At 35.5% G+C, this 13054-nt stretch overlaps 1 pseudogene; it reads left to right on the forward strand.

Moving 5' to 3' along the window:
* LOC107655165 (phospholipid-transporting ATPase IK-like) overlaps positions 1-7393 on the forward strand; it is a 12250-nt pseudogene extending 4857 nt beyond the window's left edge.
* Positions 7394-13054: the final 5661 nt, after the last annotated feature.

The raw sequence follows: 13054 nt of genomic DNA on the forward strand, positions 1-13054 counted from the left end.
CTGCGAGCTTCAGTGTAAATATTGCGTCAAAATCTAATCAATTTGAGCACGATTTAAACCCGGATGATTGTAACCACTCTAAGTTCGTCTGCCTTGAGAAAGCTAGCGTGTCTCCGACATAGTGATAACACTCGTTGCCTTCTCTAGTGCAGCTCAACCAGGTCTCGTCCCATTCGTCGATATTTGTGATATCACAAATCCCAGAAAATATGTGTTGTAGTCCAAACGAGTCGTTCGTTGTAGTTTTTGAAAAGTGATTTCTGTTAAATAAAATATCTCCTTTTGAAGAGGCCTTTGAGCTTTGTAACTCAGCAGATCTTTTTTATGCTCAAACAGCAACATTACAGACTAACTAAAGTTGAAAAAGTGAAAAAGCATAATAGGACCCCTTTAACTGAACAGACCTGGTCACATTTACATGTTCTGTTAAACTAAAAGGAGGAAAAGACATGATTGGTAGGAAACTGGTTACTATTTGAAACTTTTAATTTATAGACATTTTAAAAAAGAAATCTACCTGTTAAGAGTGTGTTGACATTCTGTGTATAAATGGATAGCTGAGCTCCAGAAAATCAATAATGAGGAGGCTTCGACAGTTACAGATTTGAAAAACAAAAAGTCTTGAATAAAGAACCCTAAACTCTAACACAAAGAACCATTTCAGCATAAAAGGATTATTCAGGCTGATATGGTTCTAAATAGAAGAGTCCCAATGTATAAAGAACCTCTAAAGAACCATCTTTTCTAAGAGTGTGGTGAAACAAACACTGAAATATGTGCTGTATATGTTGTGGAAAATTAGCTTCAATGCTAAAGTAGCATGTTTGCGTTGTTCTCACACTGTATTATTCTGCTGTTTGCAGAGAAACCAACTTGAAGTTTCGCCAGGCTCTGAGTGTACTCATACTGAGCTGAATGGAGATTCTGTTAAGCAAAACCTGGCAGCTTTTGATGGTTTGTATGGACTTGCAAACATTGGAGTCATTCATTCATACTGACAAAAAGATAAGCTTTCTATTCATTTCTTTGACTCTTTCTCTCTCTCTCTCTCTCTCTCTCTCTCTCTTTTACATTAGGTATCGTGTAGTGTGAAGAACCGAACGGTAACTTGCATTCCTTCAAGGGTGAGTTACTTTGGAAAGGAGAGCGACACCTTCTGGACACAGGCCACCTGCTCCTCCGAGGAACTGTGCTGCGAAATACGGACATAGCCTATGGGCTGGCCATATACACAAGTAAATAAAATCTGTGCTATTTGTTGCCTAACTGCTAACAGTCCTATGCAGATCTATTGTTTCAAATGGGCTTGGTTGACAGATGAAAACTGTAATGTTCTTCTTTGACCATGACAGGTTCGGATAGTAAAATTCTGCAAACTGTGGAAGACTGAAACTGAAGAAAAGTCAAGAGGAAATACTACTAAACAAAACTGTTGGTGGTAAGAGAGAGGAAGAAACCGTATAAATTTGCATCAACTATTATCTAGCTTAAAATTGACATGAATAGCATGAATAGTAGCTTTTTTAACTGCATCGAATATGTGTAATCACTCCTTGACCATATATAACAATTAAAATCATATGCAAATATCATATATAATCTGTTAGAGTGACATTTGATTAATTGTAGTAAGAAATTCTTTTTTATTTTTACTAATTAAAAACTCATTTTAATTACCAAAAATATAACTCTGCAGACAAGTAAATAACCTTCATTCCTTTTTCTTATTTAGGCTAATTTTGTGATTTATTTACAATATATATTTTTTATGACTGTTTTTTTTATTTGTGTATGTATGAATGTATTATAAATTTATTTAATTTTTTATTTAGAAGTGATTTTATTAAAAATAAATAACTTTATTTTAATTTATATATTTGTATTTTTAAATGTATATATTTAATTTTTGTGTTTTAATTTTTTTGTATAAATTGTACTTAAATGTTACTGTTTATTGGTAGAAAAAAAATGAAACAAAAATAAGGGGTTAGGCATATCCCAGATTTTAGTAAATAATTGCATATTTTATGTATCTGCTTAGTAAATGGCAGTATTTAATATTTAGTTTGACCTCCTGAGGTTGACAAACCAAAATCATTTTTAGATTTTTTTAAATACCTAATTTCACTGACTATTTGTTGAAAAAGAAAGAGGGAAATTTATTATTATTGTTGTTATTATTATTAACTATTTTTTATAATAATAGCAATAATAATCATAATAATTCATTTTATTTATTTAAAAATTTCTGTATGTAAAGTTTTCATGTATTAACATGTGTCTTTATGAATGTTTCTTATGAATCTGTCTGAAAATGTTCCCTATCTAACTCACTGTTTATCATGTTTCAGATTCTGCTGTACATTTACGGTCTGTTAATTTCTTTGAGGCTCTTTTCAGCCTTCTGTATTTTATAATGTCACTAATGACAAGTGTCTGTTTGCTTAGGTGACATGTCAAAGGAAATCAAGTTAAGAATTAATGCATTCATTTATTGCTGGTTTAATCTGCTGACCCAGTCACAGTCAACACATTTCGCTTTATGATTTCAACAAGCCACTAGACTTAAGCTGGAACCGGTTTTCCTGTGGTGGACTGAAGTTTTCTGACCAGCGGTTGGTGGACAAGCTACGTGAAAAATAGAAGCCCTGAGTGCCAAGAGTTTTTCTCGGCTCTGGCCCTTTGCCACACTGTCATGAGCAAGTGGAGGGATGGTTAGTAGAAATGCTATTTATTCTGCCATTATTAATATTTATTACGTTATTGTAATTGCTAGGGGGTAAGGAAGGAGAGTGACGAAAATATAGCTGCAAGATGCAGTTACAGGGCCATCAATTTACAACTTTTGACCACCAGGGGGCTCCAAAGTGTATTTGGACCCTCAGGACATTGGTCCCAATGTAACGCAGGACACATTCGCAGCTTCATTTTGAAAAAAATGTGGTTATTGACCACACAGTTTAACAGTTGTCAGCAAAAACTTTTTTTTTTTACTTAGAACTTAAAAAATGCTCATAATGAAGTTTAGACCTTCCTTTTTGACCCAAGTCAGAAAAAAGATAAGAAGAAAACAAGAAGAAAAAATAATAATAGGCATCTACACATTTTTGATGCTTTACCCCTAAAGAACAGATGCCAGATGGAATAGGAATATTGCATTATAAAATGGAGACCAGGCAAAACTAGAGAAAAAATATATTTTACATTGCGTTTTTTATTTAAATACAGGTTTGCCTCATTACCAGGCTGCCTCTCCGGATGAAGAAGCTCTGGTGTGTGCAGCGCGGGAGCTCGGCTGGGTGTTTCTCTCTCGCACACGAGAAACTCTCACCATCAGTGAGATGGGCCTCACGCGAACCTATCAGCTCCTAGCCCTCCTGGACTTCACCAGCAAGAGGAGACGCATGTCAGTGCTGGGTGAGTTTCATCAGCTGTTCCTAAAGGGGCAGTTCACCCAAAAATGAAAATTCTCTCATCATTTTCAAACTTGACGAGGCACAAACACTCTTTAATGTGGCCCCCAGATATTTTTGCCATCTCAACCTGATCTCATTAGAAAATGTAACTATTTTACGAGGTGGTGATTTCATTTTGAATTTGTACGATGTGATTTGTAAGGAAAAATATGATTTTTAGGAAAAAAGTAAGCATGATGGTCGACCCATAACCCTGCCCCTAAACATTGAGGCGTAAGTAGATCGTACAAAAACATACAGATGAGAGTGTATGAATTTGCCACCAATTTGTAAAACAAAAAATTGTTGCATATTGCCTTGAGGGTGTTTTGGGCATCTCCAATAGTTTGTTGTTGTTTCGTCACATCTGTTTCTTTTCAAATTGTGAAACAACTATTTGGCCAAGTGTTGCCACCTTGTGGAAAAACTAATTAGTTCAATACACGCACATTGAGGAGCTGAGAATAAAAAGGATGTCAACATGATCAAGAGCGAGAAATTTCCTGTTTGATCAAAACCACAACTCTTTAAATGCATTATTTGTTAGTTCACAAGGAAACAAATCAAATTCTCACATTGCTAATCACCAGCCGCACATATTGGCGTAGGTCTTGTAGACGGTGCAGAATGCAGATTTCGCTCTGGCACAGTTCAGCTTTCTTCGCAGGCTGCTGCTGGTACACGGGCACTGGTCATACCGCATCTGCATCTTTCTGCGCTATTTCCTCTACAAAACCATTGCTTTTGCTCTGGTGCACATTTGGTATAGTTTCTACAACGGCTTCAGCACTCAGGTAGAGCAACTAGGTCACTTAATCCACTTTACACCCATTCACTCATTACAGTCAAACTGAGATACATTTGAGATTAAAACAACATGCAGTATTGTTTCTCTAATAATAAATGACATGAGAAACTTATTTTGGTGCATTTTTACATCTTTTCCAGCCTATGTATGAGAGCTGGTTTATTAGCCTCTACACGACAATGTACATATCCCTGCCTATACAGTGTGTGGGTATTTTTGAACAGGTAAGCCAATACAGAGCATTTTGACCAATCACTACAAATCTAACATCTGATTGGTTTATATGGAAGTCTAACTGTTTACATTAAAGGAACAATATGTAAGATTTTTTTTATAAAAATATCCAAAAACCACTAGAACAGTGTTATATATTTTGCTGACTTGTGTACTTACATTATTCACAGAGTAGCATTATAACAGAACTTTCAAATGTATCTAGTATGATAAAACAGCGCTGCTTTACCCCACATACTCACGACCGGAAGGAGCGGAAGCGGTCGACTGTGGCATAATAAAAGCTCCGCTGCTTTCGAGCAACTCCTATGATTCCACACTCAGTCAGAGCGTCATCAAACTATGCCTTTGTCTCTTTGTTTATTTTGAATACGCGCCCTCCAGCGGCGGAAATTACATATTGTGCCTTTAACTCCATGATAGGACGTGAGTGCCAAGAGTTGTCTGTTGGCCTGAGATCTAGTCGATTGGACAGAAGAAGCAGCCATTTAATCCATTTGTTCTGGCCATCACACTCCTCTACTCGTTCTACACCTCCAGCATCCTGTTCTTCATCCCTATGGGAATATTGCAGTACTCTCGATTATCAGACTTTAGCCGTAACGGTTGAAACATCTGTAGTGCTCACCATCACTGTTGAGGTAACTAGATGGCATCAACAAAGGCTACAATAAAATGTAATAAAAGTATAATTAAATAAAGGTATTGTTTTGTTTCTGTTTGCCGGTTTTAGGTTATTCTAAATACAAAGTTCTGGGCCAAGTTCAGCATTGCAGCAGTCATTTTTAGCTTGGTGGCGTTCTTTCTGTCCACACTGGCTCTCCATAGTGCTCGCCTCTTTACTGCCTCACCTAAAGACTACTTTTTCCTGCGTATTCGTGTCTGGGTATTCTAGTCATTATTCGTGTAAATCACATATCTCTAGAAGAAGAGACAAAATGCATTTAATCAAGTAGTAAACTTTCTATATCATCCCATCAGGGTTCAATTTGTATAGAAAATGCTCTTACAACAAAGAGAGCAATTTTAGAGGCTATTTTTATTTAACATTATTATTTAAAAAAAATATATATATTTCTGTATGATTTTATGTTTCCATGACTTATCCAATAATTGCAAATGACTGTTTAAAATATATATATAGATTTTAGAAATGATTAAATGCTTTTAACTATTTTTAAACGGGGAATAAATGGATATAACATTTTAGTCTTATTTATAATTATATTAGTTTTTCAAAGTAATGCTATAGATTTAAAAAAAATAAGTTAAAGTTAATTTGAACTAATTAAATATTTTATAACTGAGAATAAATGAATATTAAAACATTATTCTTTTTTATCATTTAACTGATTAAATATTTTGTAAGAATTAATTAGAAAAATGAATATTCCCTTATTTATAATTATATATATTTTTTTAATGTTATAAATGTTAATAATAATTTAAACTTTTTAAAAATTTGTATAATTTAGACCGAATGAATATTAGAAAAAATATATATTAACCTTATTTTTATTATATTTGTTTTTCAAAATAATGTTATAGATTTTAAAATTATTTTGATTAAATATTTGATAATTTAGAATGAATTAATATTAACCTTATTTATAATTTATACATTTTTATATTATATAATTTTAAATCCACCAGGAGGCAATGTTAAAAAACTGTTCAGCTGTAAAATGTACGAATGTAAAAAAAGGAATTTCAAGAAGATTCCCTTAATGTTGAAAAGCTATTCATTATCTGAATCTTGAATTTTCAGGAGCATCACCAAATGCTTACAGTACCTCTGAGGTTTGGCTTACCATATGTGTGACCACATGCGTTGCTGTCCTTCCCTCAATAACCATAAGAGCCTTAGGTGTTGTGCTAACAAACCTCAACAAACATAAGGTTGATCCATACTTTCTTACCGCAAATCCTTTTGTCACAATTAGCATATAAGACGTTGTTTTGTTATTGTTTGTGCTCACCGTATTTTCCTTTCTACACATGCAGATCCACAGCTCGAATGAGTCTGTTGAGCTGAAGTCGTGGTTTCAGAGAGGTATTCCAAATTGTCTCCTTGCACTGAATGAAAAGTGCTCAACAGGCTCTCTGGCTCCCCCTGTAGGATAGGAAGAGGAATAAGGCTCTCCGTAATAACATGCCCTTTAAACTTTAACAGCTGGTTTCCACAGCTGGAATGAGTCTGTTGAGCTGAAGTAGTGGTTTCAGAGAGGTACCCTACAGCGTAGTTCATCCTGCAGTGTGCTTCCCTCTACGGTGCCCCCACAGGATAGGAGGGTTACAGCAGATGGTCTGAAGAAAGAATCTCCACAAGCTTCACATACAGAAATGAATAGTGGTGGTGTGTTATGCTAGCATCTTCTGTGTGTGTTTTTTTTTCACACACTGAAAATGTAACAGAAATGTGAGTAGCAAATATTGAAACCGAAGGTCTATGGTTCAAAAGTTCAGAATACACCTAATCTAATTGATAGTGAGGTCTTTTAAATATACTTGTATTTTTGTATAAAAATATTTTACAAATAAATATATTTAACTGAAATATATATTCTTTCTCTTTTTTCCCAAATATATTTATTTGCATTTGTTTTAATACAGAACAATACATTTAAATAAAAAATAAATAAATAAGTAAGAGAACCTTATAAGAACATCAAAATCAATTTTTCTCTTTATAGCTGCAATCAAATCCAGGCTAAATAAATAATCAGACAATAGCATGAAAATGTTCAACAATGGTTTTATTTTATTTCAAAACACGCAATTTACCCATATTACCTTTTTTTCTGTAACAGTTATTACTCCAATTTGTCTCCTTGCACTGAATGAAAAGTGCTCAACAGGCTCTCTGGCTCCCCCTGTAGGACAGGAAGAGGAATAAGGCTCTCCGTAATAACATGCCCTTTAAACTTTAACAGCTGCCTGAGAACAAGTTTGTGTGTGAATGTGAAGCCTCAGTGGGATATTAAAATTGGCAAAATCTTGTGCAAAAGATTTTAAACGTGGACAGGTGTTTTCTTCTTAATATTTCCTGTACTAGATCTTGACATTGAATTTGAATGCTAAAATTCATGAAAGGGAAATCCTTGCACCTATCAAATATAGTCAGCCAGGGCATCACAACAGCTTCAGAAACACACACTGATTGTTTTTTTATGGATTGTCTTTACCCTTGGATCAATCTTTGGCTTGGGTAGATGTGCTCGAAGGAGAGTTTATGTGCATGTCATTGTTTTCATTTAGAGCTTTTTACTTTGCACACACTCTTCAGTAGGGATGTAACGATTAAGCGCAAACCGGTTAAAAATCGATTTGAATATGTGACTATTCAAATCGGTTGAGATGCTAAACAAATCGCGATTCAATTAGGGGCAGGAGTTTATATGAATGTATGTCTGAGGGGAACTTACTGTCTTTCGATGGTATTTTTTCTTTCCTCTTGCCTCTGTATAATGTATATTAAAGTTCATAAGTGCAGCGCTGCTTTGTTTACAGTGGAAACCAAGGAAACGCTTTAAGCGCCACCTGCTGGCAGAGAGTGAATCTGCATCTCATTCAGCTCATCTGCTGTTTCTGTTTCATGCAGATAATTTTTTATGCATAGTTTCACAAAAGTCAAACCATTCTGTTTTTGCTTCAAATTTCGAAATTATACAAAGTAATTTACATTAAAAACTGCTCATGTTGCATGTATGCAGCATCTTTGTTTGGATCATGATTAAAATGCAGTGGTTGCCTCTCATTTTAAATGGAAAGAGCACAGACAAAGTCTTAGTTTGTTTATATGAAGAGATTTATTTTATTTGTGTTACTTATTTATTTGATTTGGGGCTTGTTTTAAAATTTCAATTTAGTTTTGTTATTTACATTTACATTATATTTCAATTTTGTTATTTAGCAAACGCTTAGATATAGAAGCAATCAAAACCAACAAAAGAGCAATAATTTACAAGTGCTATATTAGTATATTATTATAGTGTTATATTTCAATTTCACAAAGAAACGTACAGTATTTTGTCCAAGCAATAATAAAAGGACACATTTTGTTAAAAAGAAAATTGAATTGAATCGAATCGTGAAATCAAAATCGTGAATCGAATCGAATCGTGAGTTGAGTGAATCTTTACATCCCTACTCTTCAGTATATACTGTGTTTCAGTATAAAATAATCAGTAAAAAAATTGGTGCAGGTATTCCTGAACATCATCCTGGTGACTAAAGTGGATTTTGAGGAACTGGAAAAGAGCCTGAACCAGCCACATCGATTAAGATTGAGGTAAAGGCTTTTCTTTTCTTTGTATTTTTGCATAGTTCTCTGTGCAAAGACAACCAGCCTCAGCAGCTCTTTATTGACTGGTTTGTGGTTATTAGAGAGCATTGTTAGTGCAAACGTTAGCACTTGTCTGCGCTAGCTCTTTTCAATTGGTCCAGCAGTGTGGGAGTAGTTAGGTGAGAGAAAAATGTAGGTAGATGCTAAAGTGAATATTAGTGTTAGCATCAAGATGAATACCATTAAAATGCTAAACTGTTACTTCTATTGTCCATTTTTGGTGGCTGAAATTTCGTGGAAGTTAAGTCTTGAAAGACTTAAATGTTTTCTATGCGTAACAATGCAATGCTACTTTAAGATTATTAGGGAAGAGTGTTTGCAAAGTTAGCTAACGTTGCACACCATAAGCACCACAGCAAGCTAAATAGGGCAGTGGTCACCTACTTGCGACCACTGAGAGCCTCTTTCCTCCTTCCTTTCTCCTCTTCTCCTCCTCCTCTCAGCCTGTCTTCTCTATACCATTTTTTCTCCTTGTTTTGAAACTGATTGTCTTCCACCATCACAAAGACACTTGGTTCTGATTGATTGACAGGTAACAGAAGAGGAAGAGCACAGTGTGACTAGGGGGGTTGGATCTGCAGACAGACCCGAAGAGAAACATGATGTACGTGATGCTGTTTTACAGTTGATGAGAGATAATTTCTTGTTGGAGGGGTCTGTTGCAAAAAAAAAAAAACTAGCCAGTAGCATTCCAGTTTCACGTGAAATGATGCGCAACCCAATTCGAGAAACACGCCACATGTAAACAAATGTACACAAGATTACATTTCAGAAGAGGAGACGTGTGTACATATGGGTCCATGACCAAGTTCAGTTGCCCAGGATACATGGCCATGCCCTAGTTTAAAGAGTTATTTACATAAAAGAAATACAAGGAGGGCAGAGAGGGCTGTAACAATACATGCACACAACCAGTGAAAAACAACAGTGACAGAAAACTACAAAACAAAGACCCCTCCAACACTTTTACCACCCTTCCCACCCATGTCCAATGTCCCCTGGGGTCTATTCGTCCTAGTCGCTCCCACCAAAGTCCAGGTCGATCCAGCTTTACTCTATACAGTATACAATAGTCATGCAGAAAAAGTGTCCCCACCACTTCAAATGGGAGGAGTTTGTTTTTTCCTTGTATTTTTTTTTTTTAATTAATGCTAGGAGCACGTAACACAATCAAGCTTTAAATAAATAAAAAGGAAATTAACAGTTTAAGTTTAAATAATGCTTAAACTGAAATGATTAGAAACTTGATGCATACATTGTAAATTCAGCTTACTGTGATTTCGCTCTTTTCTGTCGTCATCTTTCAATTTTTTGTTGTTGCTTTCTTCCACTATCAAATCCTTTTCCTTTCTGTCATGTCTAAACATTCAAATGTCTTTCTTTTATAAAGAATTATGTACCGCAATCAATCAAAATAATAGTAGTAATAATGATAAACAATTGGCAAATGAGTCAACCAAACAACAACACCAACAAAAACGATTTAACAGTATAAAGCTTCAAGTCACAAGTTCAAAAACTAACTATTATTAGTCTTAGTAGTGTTAGTGTTCGCATTGTAATTAGCATTAGTTTAATCTAAATTACATAAACTTTACACAAAACATTTGAGGTATTTCAGAATCAATTGTCAACACCTTCCTGCCAAGTCCGTGTGGTTTCCAATGGGAGAAATATAAGAGGGAACTGGTTCAATATGTCTCTTAAAATGACCTCTTCCCCTGAATCACTTGCAGGTATTTAAATCTTTGATAATCAAATTGTCAAAAACAGGGTTTTATTCTAAACTTGTTCTGGACTAAAATGTTAGCTGAAGAGAACCAAATTGCTCCGATTAAAGTCCTGTCTGGTATTTTAGAAGTTGATTTATGATATAGCTCCTGAAAATTGGCCATATGTGGGTACAGTACCTCGGCATATTAAGTGAAATCAGGGTGAAAGTATGAACATTGAAAGATATTTTGCTAATATCTGCCAGTGCAAATAAAATAAACTGGCCTCACTCTCAAGACAAGCATAACGCAAAATAAAGCTGGCCGTTTTAAAGGGCTCTTAGCACAAATAATTACAGTTAAGTGATACTGGAGAAACGATAAAGTTGGCATTATAAAGTGCTTTAACACCAGTTTATATTAAACGTTAAAATCGCCCCCTGGTTCAATGTCTGTATGCCTGCCTACTGTACATTTGTATGTTAGAGTGATTGTGCAAGGTGCCGTCCACACAGAACGCGTTAAAAACGCGATACTCCGCGCTTAGGAATGGAATATAGCGCACGATCTCCAGACGCGTTTCTAAAACTAGGCACGGCGCCTTTAAATCGCGGCGGTCCCGCGCGAGACACTGAAAATGGCGCGAGATGCGGATCAACGGTCAAAGCGCGTCTTTACATAGAAAAACGAAGAAACAAAAACGCGTTCTGTGTGTAAACTAACCAAGTGTGTGTGCTTCAGTGTGTGTATATCAGAGCAGTCCCACCCGTTGTTGAAGGAAAAAGGCACTCAACTAAATCTGCATAGCAGCCACATCCCTCAGTGTGGTGCTATGCAGTCTGACTGCACTTATATGTCACCTTATATGTGAAAATTAATTTGTATATGTGTTTACAACTGTAACAGCTTTGGTTATGCTATTGGGCTTTTGGTATTTGGTGTGTATTCCTCCCTTTGGCAGCACAGGACTGGCAGATCAAAAAATCTTTGGTATCAGTGGCTGTTTCACAAACCACCCAGCTCAGTGAGGTAGCCACACTGGTTCTCACTACAAACAAAAGGTCAGTTTTATCAGCAAATATACATATAGATGCCCAGTGATTTGTGTAGCACAAATCTGCTCTCTCTTAATGCTCATAATCAGGCCCACATGGAATCTATGGACAAAATTCTGTGAAAGATTTTTGCAGATTTCCACTGAATTCGAATGCCAGTCATTTACAAAATTCTGCACATCTGCTGGCCACTGAATGCTCATTTATTAAATATTTTGGCTAATTTGATTATGCTTTCAGCTACACATTGCACCATGTTTGAATTTAATTCCGCTGATTTTTCTCCTGAAATTTTTGCAGATTCCATCTGGGCCTGCTTATAAATCAATGCTCAGAGCATCGTTGCATTAACAGTGCCCACTTTTATCTGTTCAGCAAGTCCTGCAACATTTCCAGTAATGCTACTGTTGCATTCAAAGACACTAAAAAAAGACTCCTCTTCGATTTTTAACATCTCGCCACAGAGGTAAGGTTGTGCCCTTGTTTCACACCCATTTGGCAGGGTTTTTCGAGGATTTTGGGAGAAATTTCGGGTAGAATTCATGTTATGTTTTTTGTTTTGTTTGTTTGTTTACTCTTTAACAGAGCCAAGAGAGAGCGATATCTTTTTCACGGTCAGTGAAAGTTCCTTCTGTTATGACCTGTGGTAGTTCACATGCAATGCAGAGATGTCCAGCTGCAGTCCTCCCAAGTTTGGTTATTCTTTTAGAAAGTCCTTTTTTTCTTTTTCTTTTTTAAATGAATTTTTCAAATGATCAACAAGGTGCCTTACAGATGCACAGATCACAAGTTTAATAAGAAATAGAAATATTTTGTACCAATTACCCGCTTTAATATTATGAAGAGAAAGCAAGTGGGAGAGAAATCAAAAGACAAATAGGGGTTTAGGGGTTAAAGAGGATGAGAAGCTGATTTTTTTTTGTGTTTTTCTCTGTGTCTGTTGTGTTGCTGTAGAGATATTTCTATCTTTTCAGTTGGTTTTATCAGACTAGCTGTACTAAATCATTTAAAGCATTGATTATTTTCATATTTTTGTTTTAAAAAAGATTCTGATTCTTTTTAAAAGCTGATTGTTGGTTGCTATGGCACATAATGCCGGTTTGGGAGTGGACTCTGGCTGAGAGTATGTGAACTTTTTTATTATATTAAGGCAAACATTATTGGCACTAGATTAAATGTAACATTTGAACTGTGTTTACCCCTTGTCCACTTTGCAGGATAAACAAAATATTTGATTAATATCAGTAAGATTTCAGTTGCATGTGGATGTAGCATTTTGTAACAAATATTTCCATACGTGTTTAAATGTGCCTAGTTGTGTTTGGCTGTACCTGTCTTGACATTAGGCTTATTGTGTATCTATACGGAATGAAAAATATTCTATTCGTAGTTGAAATATCATAGGTTGCAGTCTGTCGAGATCAGAAATGGTGCACCGTTTGCTA

The sequence above is a fragment of the Sinocyclocheilus anshuiensis genome, unplaced genomic scaffold (genome assembly GCF_001515605.1).
Source record: "Sinocyclocheilus anshuiensis isolate Anshui unplaced genomic scaffold, SAMN03320099.WGS_v1.1 scaffold735, whole genome shotgun sequence".
NCBI classification, from domain to species: Eukaryota; Metazoa; Chordata; class Actinopteri; order Cypriniformes; family Cyprinidae; genus Sinocyclocheilus; species Sinocyclocheilus anshuiensis.